This window comes from Heterocephalus glaber, unplaced genomic scaffold (genome assembly GCF_053883595.1).
Source record: "Heterocephalus glaber isolate CG9 unplaced genomic scaffold, H.glaber_assembly_v1.0 deba00001504, whole genome shotgun sequence".
In the NCBI taxonomy this organism is placed as follows: domain Eukaryota; kingdom Metazoa; phylum Chordata; class Mammalia; order Rodentia; family Bathyergidae; genus Heterocephalus; species Heterocephalus glaber.
This window is the reverse complement of record NW_028258324.1, coordinates 51,380,150-51,402,173: the sequence shown is the minus strand read 5'-3', so window position 1 is coordinate 51,402,173 and position 22,024 is coordinate 51,380,150. Positions and strand designations below refer to the sequence as shown.

At 32.6% G+C, this 22,024-nt stretch overlaps 1 long non-coding RNA gene across 3 annotated transcripts in view; it reads right to left on the bottom strand.

Moving 5' to 3' along the window:
• Positions 1-1,665: 1,665 nt before the first annotated feature.
• The window catches only part of LOC147825341 (uncharacterized), a 41,923-nt gene continuing 21,564 nt past the window's right edge, over positions 1,666-22,024 (bottom strand). Inside the window, exons 1-3 of one of the 3 annotated variants that reach the window (XR_015441140.1) lie at positions 16,630-20,046; positions 15,387-15,934; positions 1,666-14,873 (exon numbers count right to left, since the gene is read on the bottom strand). This is a non-coding gene — a long non-coding RNA (uncharacterized LOC147825341). Of the gene's footprint in view, positions 14,874-15,386; positions 15,935-16,626; positions 20,047-22,024 lie in introns of those variants that run through there. The other 2 variants (XR_015441138.1, XR_015441139.1) reach the window with 2 other exon arrangements.

Here is a 22,024-nt window from a genome sequence, read left to right as displayed (position 1 = left end):
CTCCATAATTCTAAGACCACTGCAAATTTCATGTATGGTGTATTGTTTTTTAGGATAATGCACCAATATAAAAATTTAAGTCTGGTAATATTAGTGGAAAATTTTAACATTTTCCATTTTATGCCTTTGAGAAAAACCACATAGTAGCTTTATTTGGTTTTTATATTAGAGATGTATTCTGCTCTGCCACTGCATATATTATACATATACATATGTTATATAAACAATGAAAATAATATTATAAACAAATTATTCTTTTTAACTGTAAGGATAGATAGAAAAGCAATTTTTCCTGATTTATTTTAAACAGAAAATATTCTTATGCAGATGTTTTAAATCTCAGTAATTTCCTGCATTCCCATTAAAAAATAAACCCAAAAAACCCCAATATAAAAACAAATGCACAATGAAACAAAGAAATAAAAGAAAGATGTATTTACACTCAAGCCTGTTCGGCTCAATTCTACTTCTAGTATTTGAACAAATCACATGTACTTGCAAACTACAAATTTGCAAGATTCACTTGCTGAGGCTATTAACATAGCTGAATGTAAAAAAAGAAAATTACAAAAGAAATATATGTACAGGGAAACAAAAAAATTAACACAAATTAAATTTTTTGTCTGTCGAATGCTGTATCTGTTAAAAGTGGGGGTGGCTATTATCCTCATGCTTCAGCTTGATACAGCTGACTGCATTGTGTGGGGAAGAATCAGAACCTGCTACTAACAACTGTGCCCTGGCTAATGGGGTTTCAGAGTTTTTCACTTTACTGTGCAATGTATGTGCACAATTTTGTTAAGCAGAAGCAGAAGTTGCATATATCAAAGGCTGACTATGATGATATTCATAAAAAAGTAGGGTAGTAAAAATGCTGATGTTAAGAGATAGATTCTCATTCAATTAAAGTAGCACTTCATAAAATGCAAGTATGTGAGCTAATAAAATTTCAAATTCTACAGGCTGAAACACTAAAATATACAAGCACATTCCTAATAAATGATTGCATCCACCCACTCTAGATTCAGAATACTCACATTCAATTTTAAGCTTTTTCACTTATCTTTTGACTGTGTCAGGTTATCTAAGCACTTTTGTGTCAGTTTCCTAATATATAACAGGGACAATGATGCTTATTCTGCCTCACTGACCAGATGATTCTAAAAACTCAATAATTTTGTCTGATTATATTGTATCTGACAAAATACCTTATAGTTAATTCATCATCTCAAAATATGTGAACACCAGTATGATTATTCTCCAACAAATATTTTGAACTATAAGCTTCTACAACAGTAAATAATTGCTGCTACTACAGAAGCACCAAAGACACTTACACAATAAAGAACAAAGTCAATTTATTCACTTAAAGAATTATAGGATAATTTAAGCCCAAAATAGATGAATAGAAAACTATAGGAGTTACCTGGATAATTTAGGTTAAAATATACTTTCATATAAAATGCTTACATAATTGATGTAGAATTTTTTCTTATATAGTCAAGAAGTTATCCCATATTTTCATGTTTTCAAATTATAAATGTAATCTATGATGGCAAACTTTGATAAAATAATTCACTGGGTTTTCCAATAGTCTTCCTTAGGCAGTGGTCTCCATTTCAGAGTGAGCTGATTATATCTTTGTAACAAAATTTCTATGAAAAAATAAAGAGTTAAGATTTAATTTAAAACACCCAGCTCAATGGAAATTTTACAAAATAATCTCAAGCTGATATATGTTAATTTCTGAAATGTTAACGTGACATCTTACTTATGAAAAAAGATACTCAATAGATATCAGCTGTTAATAGGACAGCAAAGATTTATATGATAATACTGAGTATGAGTGACCAAATCATATTCATATATGCTGGCCTAAAAGAAACAAAAAACAGCTTATCACCTTAATTTTAGAATAACTAAATAATCCGTTCTATGTTCTTTCTCTTACCATTATGCAAGATAGTAAAAAGGAAATAGAAAAAAGGAGATAGGATTGAGAAGATTTTTTTTAGGAAAACTGTATTTTTAAATTATCTTTACTCTTTTTTCCCTATATGGATTTTAACATTATTTTTTAATGTCCTGTTTTTACATATAAATTTCTATCTTAGTTCCTTCTTTAGTCAAATACAGTGTGTATGTCATATTTCACTGGACCTAAGAAGAGTCCAAATTCTATGGAGACTTAGCAAGCTCAAGGCAGTCTCCTAGGATCTGTAATTGTTGACCCACAGGATATTAAAGGAAGATCCTGAAATTAGGTTCATGATCAATGAACTTAACAAAAGACTTCGATCTTCTTTTTGTGTCTTATCTGGAGAGCATCAAGGATATTTATTCATAAGTACTCATTATCCACCCCTGTAACTTCAAATCCCAAACACTATAAAGGTGATTCTGAACAGCTAAGCTGGTTATTAACCAAATAAATGTCTCTCTTTTCCTATTCTGTTGGAGATAAATACTCTAGTAAGAGGTATAAAAGTTACTAGAAAACACATGAAGTTTCAGCTTATATACAACATATTAAAAGCTCGGAAAGATTTACTATTTATCATTAATATTTCTCTCTCCTATTTTAATAAATCTAGGCTTCAAAACTATAGCTGATTCCTACCTCAGAGATAAAACATAGATACATAACTACTTTTGTCCAAAATTTCTTCTCTGTGATTTTGTTTAGTGGGCTAATTCTAAATTACTTGAGCTTAGAAAGCACTAACTTATTTTAAATTATTTAATGTTTTCTGATTTTCCAATATAGCTTATCTAATTCTTTATATTAATCACCTTTTTTGAAGGCACTTTAATAGCTTGCTTCTAATGTCATATATCTATTGCCAAGGCAATGCTTCTCCTTTGTATATACTGACTTTTCCCCTGACTTTTTGAGGAAGCCTAATTATGATACTTTTGCTCATGACAATCTGTAATAAGTCACCTTTCTTCCTGGTGTTGCTTAAACTTTAATGTTCAATGATTACTAAATCTTCAAATGGACTATACCTCTGCTATGTTTTTAGTTCAACCATTCTTTACCTGAAGAAACTATGTCCAGTTTTCTAGATCAGTTTAGCAGTTGAAAAAGATTGATCACAGATAACTAGACAAGTATATTAATATATTAATATACTCCAAGACTTAGAAAACTCCAGAAAATAATTTGCTTGTCATAAGGTCCTGAAAGTTAATGCGTTATTTCATTGACAAGAGAACAGAGCTAGGTTACTCTCAGACTATATCCTGCATTCCAATGTGTAAAAGATGGTTTTGCCATTCAATTCAATTCCTCCACCATGTAGTCACTAACTTAAAATTCTTTATAAGTCCATAGATCCCCTCCTTGTTTTCAAGTCTTTTGTAATTGTTTATTTGTATTTTAGACATTATCCTTTTTAAAAAATGTTTTTTTCTTTTTTTGGTACGGGGGATCGAACTCAGGTCTTTGTGCTTGAGGGGCAGGTGGTGGAACCACTGAGCTAAATCCCCTGCCCAGACATTATCTTTTATATGTGATGTACTTTATCATAATTATACAATGGTTACCTTTAATGGATATGATAGTCACGTTGCATTTTATAGTGCATAGTCCTCTGGAATTCTTCAAATGCTATCAAATTTATAATATTTTTAAAAATGTATGGAGTTCAGAGCACACTATCAAAGATAAACACAAATATAAAATATAATATACTATATAATGTAAATATATAAGTGTGTGTATATACACACATAGAAACATGTATAAAAGTCTTATTCCCTGCCATGCTCATGGATATGCGATAAAAGGGGCTAAAGACAACAAAAGAACTGAATAATTAAACAAAGCAATAAGTCAAGAAACACTAACTACCAGGCATGATTAATTGCATGAATAAGGTATACAGATATTAAGGTTCATGGCACACAAAATATTAATGATTTTAAAATTCAGAGCTAAAGAATTATTCTCCCACTGTTATTTTTGAATAAATAAACCTCTATTTGAACATAAATAATTTATCGTATTTCGTCCAATTGATAAAAAATATTATTTGAGACCTGTTGTGCCATATGAGATGTTCAGTCTGTTAAAACTTCCAACATTTGCTTAAATGCTTGATGAGTTCAGTTTTGATGCTTACAGTGATCAAACTCAGGTCCTTGCGCTTGCAAGGCAGGCAGTGGATCCACTGAGCTAAATTCCCTGCCCCAGTGATGCTTTCTTTCTCTTATAACTACATTCCTCTATGACTTCCAAGTTTCGTTTCATATCTTTAATACATTTATAAAAAAAGATTATTTCATTCTAACCAGCACTTGCTAGCTACTGGGGTGCACATTATATAGTAAGCAGATTGTGTGTGACTGTTTATTAAATATAATTTATGGACTATTAAATAAAAAATGAAAGCAGTCATAGGTTCTCCATCCAAGAGCTGAGCTGTACTACAAAGACTCAGCTCCACATAATCCTATAGGAATTTTATAGACAAATATACCCATTAAGGCACCATAAAAAGGACATATTTATATGTGTAATTATTTTACCTAGCTTTTATAAAAGTCAAAATTTTGATTCAAGACAGAGAACACTTTATTATAAAAGTGAGAAGTATTATTTCACATAAATACAAGTAAGTTAATAAAGAAACAAGTCAAATGGGAAAAAATGCACCACAGAAGATGACATGAAATACAGTGTTTTTTATTTATTTGTAAAGAAGTAAATATCTATGTGCATATGGTAATATATTTTCTTCTTCTACTCAACTACTTTAAAAGATAAGCATAACAAATTTAATAATCTTAGTCAACCTTGATCTCAACAAGCAAAGCATGTTCCTGGCAAACCCTGTGTTAATTGACACTTATAGGCTTTAAGTCTTTCAAGTTGCAACCCTATTTAACAGCACCATGAAAGAAGTATTAGGTTACTTTTCAGCACAATTCCGTCAAAACAAGAAATCCAACAATTTAGTTTTGCAACATCTAGAAATATAAATAAAACAAGATGCATGTATGCAATCTTGGGCATTGTGCTTTCACTACACGTTAAATGTTTCCCTTACTGGTGAAATATTTTGTCAGTTTTGAGAAAAAAAAATCTGGCTAATTCATCATGTCTGAAGAATTAAAATTCAATTTTAAACTTCAAAGTTTTATCTCATCTCTACATGATTTAACAATCACAATGATATGAGTAGCTAATATTTTGGTTCATTTCAGAATATACATATTCGTATAAGATACCAGAGAAGCTAGTTTTTATATTTTATAGATGGAAAGAGGAAAACTAAGTGATGTTCTCTTCATTTTTATTACTATAGTGGGGCATAGCCCTTTAACCTTCAAACAAATTTTGTGTATCTTTTGCAACCTACAAAGGATCTGACATTTAAATAACTTTATAATTCAGTTTTACATCTGATCTTCCACAGTGTGTCTTATTATTCCCTACATTTCTTGTCTATTATTAGCAAAAATATTTCCTAGACCAAAGAGCAAACAAGCAAACAGGAAAGCTAAGTTTCTAGCCATTGAGGGAGGGAAAAGTATTGGCCTGGGAAGGAGATATAGGACATATTAATCATCCTCTTTAAACATGAATGAAAAGTGTAACTTCACTTTTTCCATAAAGCTTTTGGCTAAGCAAGGGATTATGCAAAAATAAGACATAGTTCCAGGCTGTGTCCTTGGCTTTTGGTGCCAGTTAACTAACTAGAAGTTGTTATAAAAATACCACAGCTAATCATGTAACCCTTGTGCTTTTAAACAATCGCTGGTTGTGTAATATGCATTAAATTATGAAAAAAGACTATCAACTGAAAATAACCTGCTACATTCTATTGAAAACACGCTGGTAGAAAGGTAAACATGAATAGGAAAATAGAGTATTCTGAAAAATTTTAAAATCAAAATTCACATTTGGAACTCACTTAAAAATCAGAAGCACTTAGTTGTAATGCCAAAGATTTGAACTAGCATATGCCAACATATATACATAAATATAGCAGAAAATCAACAAGATTGTAGTCTGTGTCTCATTCTCTCAGAGCCTACATCTTAATACTTATTAATTGAAATATAGCAATACAAAGTCATGTATAATAGTCACAGAACCAATAGCATCAAATCCATACCTACCTGAAGAGAAATTGTCAGTCAGTATCTTTATACAAAATCATATTCAAATGACAAAATAAAGTCTATCACTTTGACAAAGGAAAAATAACAAAAGGACTAAAACAACCTGTAAATTTGCTAAAATAAGTTACCTTTGGAAAGAAGAGTTAATATATTATGCATTGACTGATTGAATCCACTTTGTGGAAAGAGCAAAGGGCTATTGTAACTGTGAATGTACAGAAGTAAAAAGAGCATTATATAGCATGTGATTTAGGACAATAATTATAGAAACAGCAACTACTCTGAACATTCAAGATATATAAGTAAATGACTATAAATTTCAGAAATTATTTGCCTTTTCACCTTTGAAATAATGAAGGAAATGTGTTTTCCCTTCATTATGATTGCTTTGTAAATATTCATTAATTAATCCCAATAGTACCTTTGTGAATTTGAATAGGTATTTTCTTTGTGTGTTCTACAAATAAAAAAACTAAGATACTAATTATGTGTATTTTAGAACTCTTTTTTTCCCTTGGGGGTTCAGTCAGGGTGCTTTACCACTGTGTAGTTATTAAACATATATTTATCATTATAATTCCTCTGGGAGGAATGTAAATCTACTAATATAAATGTGATTGGAATTTTTTAAATGCGGAAGAAATTTTATCACACATTTTATTTTTCCTAAAATCACCCCTATAGGCCAGAGTCATTCAGACTGAGTAACAATAACTATGAGAATACAGAGATTTTTTTTTTCCTGTAGGGCACTAAAATTTTGACTTCTATTTAAGTTCTAACATTTTCTAATCAGAATAGAAGGAAACAAAAAGGAGGCAATAGGAAGTTAAGGATAATGATAGATGAGTAGACATTTATTCAGAAAAAAAGTAAACTGAGTTCTGGTTGTGGAAATATTATTAATCTAGATATTTGGCATATTACAATGAGCAAAAGAAAATTTGTATTCATGGATTCTACATTTGAGAGGAGGGAAATATAAAAAAGTAAACTAAATGCTTAAGTTTTTTTAAATTAATTTTATTGCTACATTTTAGGCATGGAATATAATGACATTCATCATTGAGAATTTTTACCTTTACATAATCTATCTTGGTTCTTATTTTTCCCCATTCCTCTTCAACCCCTCCATCCCTCCCTATTTACAAAGACTTTGGTTCCATTTTTTCATTTTCTCATATTAATTCGGTTTTCATCTTTTTTTCCCCAATCCCTCCTGGATCCCCTTCCCCTTTGGACCTTTTCATCCTATTTCACAACATCTACTATGCCTTTTGATCCTTATTTGCACTATCAGTTTCTCACACCAGAGAAACTATTCCGTATTTACACGTGTGTCCTATTTATTTCACTTAAGAGTATCATCTCAATTCTCATTCTGTGTGGATGAGTAGTACTCCATTTTGTTAAAAAAAACAAACTCACATTTTCTTTATCCATTCTCCAGTTGATGGCCAATTGGGCTAGTTCAAACTTTTAGCAATTAAAAATGTGCTGCTATGAATATGTGTGCATATATATTACTGTGGTATGATTCTTTTAATTCTTTTGGGAAGATATACAATAGGGAAGTAGCTGGCTGTTTAACATCTCTGGTCATTTGAGAGATGCAAATGAAAACAACACCGCGATTCCCCCTCACCCCAAAAAGAATGCCTGTTATTATGACATCAACCAATAACAAATGCTGGCAGGGCTGTGGGGAGAAAGGAACCCTTCTCCACTGTTGGTGGGAGTGTAAACTGGTGCAATCACTTTGGAAATCAGTATGGAGATACCTCAAAGACCTAGGATTAGAGTACTTAAGTTTTGAAAAATAAAATTCTATGCAGTAAATACACCAAAGTAAAGAAGCAGAGTGAGGCTGTAGGATGTGAAAACAGTGAGAGAGCACTATAACATAGGGATGAAGGTCAAGAACCCAGGATGGTAGGGCCAAGGATGTAGATCAGGGGCACCAAACCTGTCTAACAACCACAGGGTTCTGAGTTCGATTCCTGGTACCAGGGGGAAAAAGCCAAAGAGTCCAAGATGGTAATATCAAAATGTTTCCTTAGTGTGAAGACTAAATAGCATAACATATGTAATGTGCATATAGTAATCATTCAATTAGGTTTTGTGATTTTTTATTTATTTGAGAATTTTTTTCTTTCTTTGAGAATTACTAAAACAGTCTAAGCTTTGAATTAGTGCATATGGTCTACTTACTATACCTAGAGAAGCACACCACTCTGCTCCTCTGATCCAAGAAAGTACTATCACAATGGTCTTCAACTCAACTTGTATATGAAAAACAGGCAGGACCATTTTGTAAAACACCAATGCCCTGAAAGCCCCCCAAACCCTATACAAGAATTCCATGGCTTGGATAGAGAACAAACCTTCACTCCCACATCCTCACTAACACACCCACCTAGCCAGGGGAGGAGCCCTAATGGTGTTGGGGCTAAAAGATAAGGCTGATGCTCCCAAGGGGGGCAGCTTGAGAGACTAAACAGGAGCATGTGACTCTAAGTTATTCAAAATGAAGGATAACTGCACCCTGTGTACACTTGAAGAAAAGGATGTATATTCTAGATATTGCCAATTTTCCAGTTACAAAAGGCACACTATTTAATTGCCCCAAGTACAAAGGACTCCTATCCTAGAAGTGAAGCTGTGTGCAAAGGGTCAGGATTGGCTAGGATGTAGCCCCAATTCTGCACAAAGTGCAGTACCAGACACTTCTGGCACAGCCCCCCTCAGGCTGGTCATGCCACGAAGTAACCCTCACTTTCATCAATGAACACTTGCCCTGGAAAGTCAGAGAAGCCTGATGAGGTCAGGCCAGAAAAGGAAACAAAGACTACAGTTGTTTAATAAACTGCGGTAAATACCTCCACCCAGGTGAGAGTCTCAACTGAAAAATCATACCAAATATATTTTTTATTCTACATTTAAAACTGGGAGTTTTAAAAGTTATAAATGCTTAAGATAATACAAATGACTTAATAATATGTAATGGAAACAAAATGCTGACTCTATCAGATAGCATTTCAAATGTTTATGATGAACCCATTTTTACATAATTTGTAATATAATTTAATCTGGGAAATAGAGTAAAACCAGCCAAGAGAGTCCAAGTATCTTATGCTGAATATGATAGAATCCATTCATTTCATTGTTGAATTTAACTCTATTATTGTTTAATTTAGTAAGTGATTCACAAAAATAATAAACACTTAATACATTAAAATTTCTACATATGCATTTAATAAATACATTCAGAGATGTCTTTAAAAAGTTTTCTTATGTTAATGAGAATTCTGAAATTGCTTTCGCAAGACAACTGTGTAAAAGCCAGCATGACAGTAAAATTACCATTAAAGTCTATTAAAAATGCACACACAAATACAACTTTTACACTAGTGTGTTTGTTTGTTTGTTTATGTAGTGCTGGGGACTGAACCAAGATCTCATAGTATGTTAGGCAATCATTCTACTACTGAGCTATACTCCCAGCCTCACTAGTTCCTCATATATCTTCTATTTGAATTGTGTGTCATTCTCCTTCTGAGAACAATCCTTATTGTAATACAACCTTGTACTCAGTGAGGAGCAACTTCACTCTCTGAATCATCTATTTGCTACTTAAACCCCGTTTTTGACCCAGTACTTTAACAATTTGAATAAAAAGAAACTTTATAGCAGTGAAACAAGAAGAGCAACTGACAGTCAAAAACAATGACTATGTATTTTCACACTTCCCTACAAGGAGAAAAGCCTCAAGTATATCTAAAGTTTTAATGATGCTAAAAAATAAAAAAAAAATAGTAACTATATCTCCTGACACATAAAATCTTGTATTAAGTAAAAGACAAATGCATGTATTGTCGCCTTGTTCTTCCATCAGTAGCAGACTCATTCCTTCCCTGCCTCTCAAAGACCTGCAGAGTCGGCTTGCTACACCCTGAAATGCACTCCCATGTTGCACAGATCCTGCCTATTTTTCCAGGGTAAATTGCCATTGTTCCCTAGAAATCATGACAGCCACCAGGGGCTCAATGTTACCCCTCCAAAATATAACAAGCATTTTTCTCAACTCATTTACTGATTTTATTCTCCCTTCTTTTTTTACTTTTATGAAAGAAAACAAAAATTCTTAACAAAATAATAAGAGATAATAACAAGAGACAACAATAGTTAATACATTGTGTATCATTATCTTTGAAGTAGTTACTCAGAATACAGGACATCAACAGAAAAGATTCTCTCTTACAAAGAAGAAACACAGATTAGAAGAAAATTTTCTTTTCAGTGAACTAATAGAAACAAGTAATATAAATGAAATAAATGAGCATATATAAAACATTTTTGTAACAATTGAATAAGTAATTTATGGAAGCATCTGAACTTCAAAAAACTGTGATATATAAGCTTTGTGTCTGACTTATTTCACTTAACATTATGTTCCCAAATTGCATCCTAGAAATTCCTCAAGTTTATCTTTCTTTATGTCAGAGTAGTATTCCATTTTACATAAATGCTACATTTCCTTTATCCATTCATTTGTTAATGGGCATATATGTTGTTTCTAAGATCTATCTATTATAAATTGTCCTGCTATAAACATGAGTATGGTATGCCTGTATCCCTGTAATTAGATAATTTTAACTTTTGGGGGAAGCTACCTTGAAGGGTTATCTTCTAAATAAGACTAGTATAACTCTCCTTACAGTTATCTGCCAACATTTGAGAAGAGAACTGATGATGAGGACTATTGAACAGTGAAGATGGAGGATGGTATGCATGTGTGTGCACATGTGAAAAGGAGAGCCTCAACTTGCAATGGACGCACCAACCTGTACATGGAAAAGAGTAGGTTCTGAGCTGAAATTATGTTCACTATATGTTATCATTTCTTTAACTTTCAGTCATTCAGGAAATCAAACTACTCAAAAAGACAGAAACAATAGTATAGCTTAACAGCCCAGTTATTGTTTTTCCACAATAGGCATTTAGTATTCCTCTGATCTATATTACATTATTGCTAAGTATATTTCACTTTCATCATCTTTAAGAATTGTACTTCCAGGCCAGGGATTTAGCTCAGTGGTTTTGCCGCCTGCTGCACAAGCTCAAGGACCAGAGTTCGATCCTTGGTACCAAAAAGAAAAAAAAAAGAATTGTACTTTCATTTTTCGACCTCTGACAGTCGATGATCTTTTAAGTAATGTTTGTATAAAACCCTCTTATAAAAAACCATAAATTTTTATGATCTATAACCAATTTAAATATGTTAAAACTAGCAACAGGATCCAATTATAATTTATTCATTTAAAATATTTCAAACACTTTAATTTTTAGTGTTTTGAAATCCAATCATATCTATAATTTCTACAACTTTCTTATCTTGGAATATAGGAAGGATACTTGGTAGTGGGAGCTGTATCAAGCCTCTTTTTTACACAGTACCTATATTTTAGTTAAAGTAAACTATAATCTACATGTATATCAAACCACTCAATAAATGTGCAAAATGCTCCGCTAATTTAATGTGTGTTTTACAAATAGGGCTTCTTTACAAAGACATTATGAAATTTCTGTATAGGTGTCCAAAGTATTAAGGATACTTTGAACAGAGTCATTTGACTCTATTCTGTTCTTTGAAAAGATTATGATAATTAACAAATGCACATGGTTATTTCATGTTGTGATTAAAATCATAGTGTATAAAGCAAAATTTTAGTTAATTAATTTCTTTGAGCTATTTAGCTTTCCATTTTTCCCCCAAAACTGTTTCCATTGTTTTTACCCCAAAGAAATTTAAAGAAAACTTGTCAATGCTTTCTTTATAATCTCTCAGTGTTCTGTACAGTCTGAAAAGAACTGTGTTTTAAAACACGTACATCATGTGCAAACAATGATGCAGTTTTATTGTGCATGGTGAGCAGTGAAGTCATTCATAATGAAATAAGTGGAATTTCTTAATTTTATCATACTGCCACCATGATTCATAAGAAGTACATAATGATCCATCATAGAAATGAGAGAAAACTCTTCCATCTTCAATAAGTAAAATGAAAAGCAATACCTGTATGTGTCTGGAGATTAGATCACCTGGCAGTTATAACATGTCATTACAGGTTCCCAAATTATGAATATATAGTTTCTCAGTGGCAAATTTCATGGTTTAGGGAGTACAGATTAGTTTTCCAGTTCACAAGAAGGTATATGGAGTTTGGAAAGGTTTTAGGGACCTGGGGACAGGGTGGAGGATATATAATGCTATTCATAAGACTTTCAATAAGTGACTCTAGAGGTATGGAGCTATGGAATTAACAAAGATGTAAGTCTTTAAAGCCTATAACCTAAACAGCACCATTCAAAGTGGAGTGTGGTTGTCGGCATGCTGTGGCTAGTAGATATTATATAGAGTGATGGTCTCTATTGCTGGTATCTCTAAACTGAGTGTATGACCTTTGAAAAGCTAACACAACAGCCTTGCACCAATTTTCACATGCTCTTTGAATTCCTGCAGTACTTCTTAGCACAGAGTTACAAATGTGGAAGGTATACAATGCTTTATTGAGCTCCCAGAAAGAAATATTTCATGTTCAAGTGAAAAAAGTTTATCTTGATTAACTAGTCGTGTCAATCAACAACATTTATTGAATCCCAACATGTTTAAAGATTGGAATTTGAAGAATATTGGCTCAAAACAAGGAGGTGAGAGTCTCTGCTTTCAAGGAATTGCTAAAGGAGTGGAGACAAGAAATGAATTTGCAATGAAAGCATATCATCAATTCAGCAGCCACAATGTGCATGCCCACATAGCCAAAGTTATTTTTAATAGATACTTATTTTAACTAAGCTAACTATAGGAATATGGCCCTCATATTGTTCTCTAAGGAAAGAATCATTGCCCAGCTGCAAGAAATTTCATTAGTTAACAGCTGTTAGCTCTGTTTGGTTTTGCTTCAGATTTCCAGATGAGGTCATCTTATTCTCAGGACTGCCCCTATCCAATGTCTGAGCAAGGTGGTGGCACAAAAGGTGGCACAGAAGTCCTGCCATGTCCTCCCACTAGAGGGCCTCTAATGGCAATCTTTGCTCTACCAGATCCCATTCAGAGATCTACAATGTGGCCTGGCATGCCTGTTACACAATCCTATCTCCAGTCTTCCTTAAACAGATATTTACCACAGCTTTACCAATAAACCTTTTGCATGCTTAACTCCATCTCTCCTTTTTTTTTAAATGGAAAAACCAACTTGCAAAAGAAGGCTTTTACATTTTATTTATAATATTATCCAGCACCACATTAACAAACTACTGATGCATGCTATATGTGGATAAACCTTGAAAACACTTTGTGAACCAAACCAGTCAAAAGATATGTTGCATTATAACATTGTAATGAAATGTTCAGAAGAGATAAATATTTAGACAGAAAGTACATAAGTGGCTGCCAGTATTGGTGGTTACAGAGAGATGAAGAATAACTGCTAATGGGTGTATGATATGAAGGGGGTAAGAAAAAAGTAAAATTAGGTTGTAGTAATGGGTAACATATCATTATGAATATTTAAAAAGCTATGGAGGGTCAGGGATTTAGCTCAGTGGTTCCAGTACCTGCCTCGCAAACACAAGGTCCCGAGTTTGATCCCTGGTACCAAAAAAAAAAAAAAAAGCTATGGAAATACATACTTCAAAAATGTGAATTGCATATTATTATCTCAATAAAGCTTTAAAAGCAATTTAAATATACTTTCTTGTTTTTGTAAACAGATTATATTCATAACAGTGGCACTAGGGTACTGTGGGAGGGCATTTATCTTTTTTTTACTGACAGCTGTCACTTCTCAATAGAGCAGTTTAACTCTTCCATTTGGGAAAATTAAAACCAGGTTTGTAAAAACATTCAATTAAATTTATATCCAGTTCAAAGGTTTTATTCCAAGGTTGGACAACATGAAAGACCAAGAATTTTGAGAGCAGATGTTTACTCATTATTTAGAAGTTTGGGTTTCTATTCTTTTTCTTAATTTTTTCAATTACTGATTTTATTAGTATATGTTTGCAATGCATAATGATTGCATTCCTTGTACAAAGTTGGTATATACACATACATTTTAATTATTTTTTTTCATCCATTTACTATATTCTCCCTCCCTGCTCTCTCCATCACTTGGTCCCTTTTCCTTTTGCAAAAGGTCTCTCTCCCCTTTGCCTATTAATCTATTTTTCATCTTGTGTTTTTTATATTTTGGCTTTCTCATATAAGAGGAGTCATGTGATATTTAGGCTTGTGTATTTTGATTAGAATATCAAGTGTGTCCAGATCCAATGGCAAATGAAGGTATAGAAACTTTCAAGCTGATTTTATGTGAAACTCTTCTTTTTGAAGGTGATTTGTCAAAATTGCTAAATACTGCTCATTTAAAGAAAACGGTTATGAGCCACTGAGAACAGAGAAAAGACACATGTTTACTGAAAGGATACAAAACTGAATCTCCAACGAAGTATCACATCATCTCTGTAGAATCTGTGAAGAAACAGGTTCTTCAAGCCTTCTGACTTGTGGAAAGTATATGTTCAGGATAAAGACTGTTGCTTCTCCTCAAAATCAACATTAGGATATGAAGATATTTCTGTGAGATTGACGACATGGACTGCCTTCAGGAAAATCAGGCATTTCATTCTTGACTTAAATGTATATTTGGGAAGCTAACCAGCAGACCTACCTCTGAGATTACCTAAGAAGCAGAGAAAGAGGATCAGAGAGAGATAGCACAATTTAGGCAGGGCATACTTTCCCATTTGTCATGGGAGAAATACATGGGCTTCTGTTGAATCACACAAATACTTAGAAAGTAGTGGATGTTGCTTCTAATGAATATCATTCAATATGAAAGCGTCACATGCAGGTCAAAAGGATTCTAACAGCAAGGAACTATAGGCTAGATGGATAGTATGGGGAACTTGGGGGACTCAATGGAGAAGTTTATAGTTTAGAAGAGCTCATGTAGAACTCAAGTGTGAGTCCAATGAAGAAAGTATTATTTAAGATACTTGGCTCATGAGGGAATCATAGAAATTCAGGGATACTGGGCCAATGCCCACTGATGAGGAGGGAATTTGAAATCCATTTTATGAAGAGATATTTGCCTATTACACATTCCACCCTCCTCCCGCTCTCCATTTCTTCAGGAACTAGGGCCTTGAAAAGGGAAGATCATTGATGGAGTACTCAAAATAAATACACCTACCTAATGTGGTGGAAAATCTGTCATCTGAGTTGTTATGGTTTAGATCAAGAATATCCCACCAAAGACCTCCTGTGTTCATAGGTGGTGAGCTTTGGAAGGTGGTGGAATTGCAGGGTAATATATCTGAGTTCTTGTTAGGAGGTGGATTCTGGTCAGAAGAAACAGGTCACCACTGGAGGATGACTTGGAAGAGTATATCTTCCTCCACAGCTTTTCCCTTCTCTGTCTGCCTCCTGCCTTCCAGGATGTGAGCAGCTTTCTTCCACCAGCCTCTTCCACCATGCCTTCCTAACTTGGAGCCAGTTGATCATGGACTGAAATATGAGCTCAAATAAACCACTCCTTCATTAAGTTGTGGGTGTCGGGTATTTGTCCCGGCGATGAGGAAGTGACTAAGATATGACTAATCTTCCGGAGTGCCTCAGAAGGAAGACTCAAGCCCTGTGCTTTCAAAATTCATGTGTAGATAATTCCTTTGTCTTTCTTTGACAGTACTTTGCCTCCATTGTAATGTTGAATTTTGAATTTACATGTGCCACATAAATTATCTAATAAAAGGAAGGAAACTTCTGTTATTCTATGAAATACAGTCATTACTGCAACAGTACTTTCTATCTCACACCCTTTAAATGGCCAAAGAATTGCTTTAGGTTTCTCCAAGGGCCTCTATTTCTCATCTGAATTCTATGGTTGAATCTTTCTACTCAGGCTCTGACCTCTCCCCCTTTCTATTCTAACTTTCTGCATGACCATTGTCACATTAGGACTACACAACTTCCAGAGTTTGGGAATTATATTTTTCACAACACCCCCAGATTTATGGCTACCAATCTATTTGTCTATAGGGCTATTCCACGTAGTTCCCCACAAATACATAAATGAATCACCATTCAGACCTACACTGATGTCTTCCCCTTTTCTTAAATTCTAACTCCTTTCAGAACTATTCTGTATAGTACAAAACATTCTAATGCTTGATTTTATACCATCCTCTGACAGATTACCCTTCAGTGCTTTATAGCAGTAGAACATACTCAGGCAAAGTATACATTTCTGTAATTATTTTCACATGTTCATCTCTTGTGTTCTGACTTCACCTTACCATGCTATATAGTTATGCATCTATCTGTACCTACCAACACCAGAATGCAGAATTTGGATTACATAAATTAATAAATTAATCCTTTTAAAAGTATGCTCAGACGTAAGTCAGAGTTATCATGCATTAAGTAGTTATTACCACCATTTAATTCCAATGTCTCAGAATGAAGCCTGAAGTAAAACAATCAAAACTGCTTATTTTGCTCAATCAATAGTCTCTGCTGCTTGAATCAGTGCGATTAACAACACTGCACTTTTCAAATCACATTTCCTTTAAATTCATTCTTTAAGGAAAACACCAATTAGCTTCCTATTATAGACAATTTTAAAAATCCACATGCTAATTAACATCTTCTCTACTCAATGTGAATCTACAAACATACCAAAGAAAACCTGCAATGAAATCTGGGGGATAATACATTTCTATTTCTCTGTAATGCAGTAATAATAATTCTTGAAAATTTCTGAATACAAATTTTCATACTTTAAGTAATTTAGCTGGGAATGGTAAGTAGCATCCCAGCCCAAAGACAACAAAATATTGAAGATGAAAGATTGAAGATCTCAAGAAAACAGTTAAAATTAATATACTGATGTACTTCATTTTTGGATAGATTAGTGTTTATATATATATCAAAAAATATACATTAGTTACTATATGATGATAAAAATAAAATATCTCTAGGAGAAACACAAAGCAATGAGCTTTGAGGTTTCTTTTGGTACCAGAGATCGAACTCTGGCAAGGACCAGAACCACTGAGCTAAATCCCCAGCCCAATGAGCTTTTTAAGGGAAAAATTATTTCTGATTTGTCTCTGTATATGCCTTACCTAGAAAAAAGCTTGATCATGTGTGTTTAATAAGAATATGAATGAATTACATGTATGGATGAAGTAAATCATTTTTTTCATTTTTCCCATCCCACTCTACAGTTGCTCCTTAAAATATCCCTAGAATGTTTTACTTTTCTCTAAACTACCTTAAACATCATCACTTGAAAAGCCAGGGATTTAGCTCAGTGGTTTTGCCACCTGCTTCGCAAGTTCAAGGACTCAAGTTTGATCCCCAGTACTGAAAAAAAAAAATCACATAGTTTTTTACTCTTATATTTTATGACAGTTATTTCAGTCATTTTTTCCCTTGTGCTATCATTATACACATGTTTCTAGTTAACAGGACAGATATGAGTCTCCTACTTCTCAATGTCCAATGGTTCCAATTCATGTATAGGATATAATCTGGTCATCTTAATAAAACACCGAAAGCACTTATGATCAGTTTTCAATCTACTTCTTCACAAACATTTCTAGCTATTAAATCACCAAATTTATACACCCTACTTATTAGCAACACTTGGTGTCTACACCCTAACCAGGGTATGCTCAATTATGTTCTCATAAATCAGCACATCAATCCTCTATTTTTCCTCTATTCAATAACGACCATGTGCTTTGCACTGCACCAGGTGCTGAGTAGAACTTTATGTTAAATTCAGTAGAAATGAGTTTTTTATATCAATACATACTTCTGGCGTCACCTCCGACTTAGTATCATAGCCAACAACTCAGAGTTCTCCTTCTATTTGTTTTATGTATTTCAGCTATAGGTGTATGGTTATATCATCTCTTATCTACATACCTAGCACTCAGCCATAGGCCTGGGCTTGCAGAATGTATTTAATTTAAATAACACAATGGATTAATGATAAAAGTGATAGAAATAAACCAAGTATTTGAACAAGAAGAGACATTAACTAATTCAGACTACATATTTGAGAATTAATTCTGGTATTAGACAAGGTCAAGACATATATTTATGAAATTTATAATTTTTAACCAAAACAGTTTGATTATAATTAAACCTTAGATAAAAATGGTGAGAGGCATATTAAAACTACATGAGAAAAATTTTTTAAAAAAACTACATAAGCAAACAATTCTAATTATATGTAAAAAATTAAGTTCAAAAATATTTATATCTTAATATAACCTATTTTAATATAAGCAACTTACTGAATATCAAATTGCTTTCGCATAAATACATGCAATCAATTAATCTATAAAATATTACCAATCCTATCCATTCATTCACAGATGGGATGCAACAGAATCACCCAAATAATTAGATTTCAGACCTTCAGACCTACAAAGTAATATTTTTCTCACTAATTTAATATCTTAATATTTGTCAACTCTGATCAAAATTAATGATCACACATCGTCCGTTTGTCACCACCTGGATATCATTTCAAGTAAGCAGGTAGTATAAGTACAGATAAAGTTTAATATTAAGTTTCTATTCCCTTGGTTTTAACTCACAGTGGCAATATTCTTCAGAAACAAGCTAATGTATTATACATAGTTTCCCCCTACACAAACATAGTATATGTGTTTTTGTTTTTGTTTTTTCCGGTACCAGGAATCAAACTCAGGACCTTGCGTTTGTGAGGTAGGGCCATTGCTACTGAGCTAAATCCCCAGCCCAACACGGTATATGTGTTTGGGTGTGTATCTCTATGAACTGTATTCTGTTAAGTTTTGAGATAGGTAGGATGTAACAAGTTCCCTCCTGTTGGTTCATATCTAACTTTATCATTGATATACACTTACTTAAAATAGGCATCTAATATTTCATATTGCAACCTTTATAGAAAAGCATGTAATATAGAGGCCTATATAATCCAAAATTTGTTTATTTGGAAGACAAGAAATTTTAAAATTTTATAATAAAAGACAAGAGACAATAGAGTTTATTTAGGCAAGAAAAATGTAGAATAAAATAGCTATTTAAAAATATTTTAAATGAATAAAATAAATTAAAAACATAAGAAATCACAGCAAAAAATGTAATTGTTTTTAAAAGGATGAAATGAAGGCCCCTTAGAAGAAAAAAATATGCATATTACCAACAAAAGTGAAAATACAGATTCTCCCAAATTTTATCTTCTGTGATTTTCTTTATTAATTCTTCATAACAGAGTATAAAGTGTATTATAACGTATAAAAATTAAAAAATAGAATGGAGAATAAAATAATAATAGTTCAGAATATAATAGTTCTCTACTTTTGGTCCTTGAGAAGCCCAAAAGTTTACCCAATTTAAAATATTTGTAATATTAAGAAAAATAGGTAGATATGCCAACAATGTACTTAAATATTTTATAAAAAGCAGTTTACATAAGTAATTGAACTTGTGCCATCATTCAAACAAAACAAGCAGGAATGTCTTTCACCAATATACTAAAACACGTCTGAGATTTAGTCATCACATCAATAAGTGAAAAACAAGCAAAAAATAATAATAAAACAACTCTATCTGGACAATGATTTTATAGGCTACATTTCCTGAAAGAAGCATAATTAACTTAAAAATGCATTTCAAAAAGCATCAATGACAATATTAATAAAACTATGATAACCAAGCAATGAAGCCACTGAAAATATATAAAATATTTTTTAAAATTTAAATTGAAACATTTTCTTCCATATTCAAGGATCTAAATAGGGGATAGAAGTTATTTCATATCTTTAGTTGTCTTTATTTTAAAATAATTATAAATTAAACCAAATTTAGCCATTCAACCTAAAATTTAAAAAAATAACCTATACCAAAATTAATGAACTTAGAAGAATATTATTTATTAGAATGCTGCTTGTATTTAATCTAAAATATAAAAGATTGTCTGGAAAAATTATAAACAAAAATGGAATAATAATAACCATATGAAAAGTTTAATCATATGATAATAAAGTAAAAGCTTTAAGTAAACATATACATAAGAGAATTGTTAAGAGGACTAGGAAATAACTCTTTCCATCAAAGAAACCAAATCTTTTTTGCTGATTTGCAAAAATTTTTCAAATTATTCATCATGTTTCGTAGTTAGTCTTGTCTTATACAAATAAGACGTAACACATTCCCTATATAATATATAATATATATATAATAATCTACTTATTTTTTTCTCTGAGAAAAACAGGATTATTTCTAAAACCCACTACCTGTATTTTAAAATTACAAAATAATGGTAATAGCAACAACTGATTAACCACTTAATTTGGATAAAGTACCAGATAAAATGCCTTATATTTTCTGACATAATCCACAAAACATCCCTAGATGAGGTGCTAAAATTTCCATTTTATTAATTAAAGAACACGGCTTAGGGTTAATGTTAAATGCCCAACACCATTAGGAATAACTAGCAGAGCTAAAACCAGTTTTATCTCACTCAAAAGATCATATTCTTAACCATTTACTTGCCCTACCTTCCAGCTAAAGGCCATATTATATTTTTATTGTATTATTTAATTATGCTTATTTATAAAATAAGTTATCTGATTTCCACACTCAATGTACTGGCTCTCCAAAAAAATTTATCATCCTCCAATTGAAAGAAGATACAGTGAAATTGCTAACCCTAAAGTAAATAAACAGTAACTTGTCAGAAAGGTTAACTATGTACTCTGCAACTTCCTTTTCTCCACCTCCACCAACTTATTTAGGCAACTGCTTTTCCTAGGACTGTTATCTAACCTATATCAAAATAGACTACAATTGAGGTAAAACAGTGGAGTGCCTCTTATCCAAAGTGCTTGAGAAGACAGTGCTTCAGATTTGGGAGTTTTCTGAGTTTTGCAATATTTGTGTAGACAACAAATTGAGTATTTTAATTGAAAAATCCAAAATTCAAAATAGTAGGATTCTGAAACTTGTAGTTTTTAGTAGGCCTGTTTACCTCTACATTTTTGTTCTACTGGCTGCTACTTCATTTGTTGTCCAAGATTGTAGCCAGGAACTTTTAAATTTCGAGCAGGCCAAAAACCTTTGTATATTTCTCTCAATGGACAAATTATCTTCCTACTTCATAGAAAAATGAAAATATAGGGAATACTAGAAGAATTTTTCTTAGTTCAGATATTCCTCATAATCTAGTTATGGATGATTCAAAAACAGAAATAGAAAATGATGTTCTGAAGAAAAGTCTACATCTGAATATTTGCTATCATACCCCAGGGTCAGACATGGTCTCTTGTGAATAAATGTGATAAACTGTGGCCAGGCTGTCCTGGTCAATTTTTCTAGCATATTCTTCTGGGCAGAGCATAACCTATCACTGAATATTATTATATCAGTGGACTGAGATTAGCAAGCATCAGTATCATAGACAGCATGTAAAATTTGGGCACTGAAGCATGGTGGTATATGATGGGCAATGGGAAATTCTATCCAGAATTTGAATATTAGAACCCAGTGATGCTGTCTAAAAAGGAGATTTTTATAATTAAAAGTCAATATGATGCAGTTTTAGATAATCCATTAGATATGAAAGAAGTTTGATAAAGTTTACTGGAAGAATCTCATGCTAGACAAGAAAATTGGTCTTGTTAACAGGTCGACCATGCTTCCCAAAAGGATATGAGAAAATCTGAAAAAGCTGATGTTTTCTCTATCATGTGTTATTAAATCAATTGTTGGTGTTTAATTGTAGTCAAATCTTCCATAAGTCACAAGTACTTTGAGGAAATTCATACC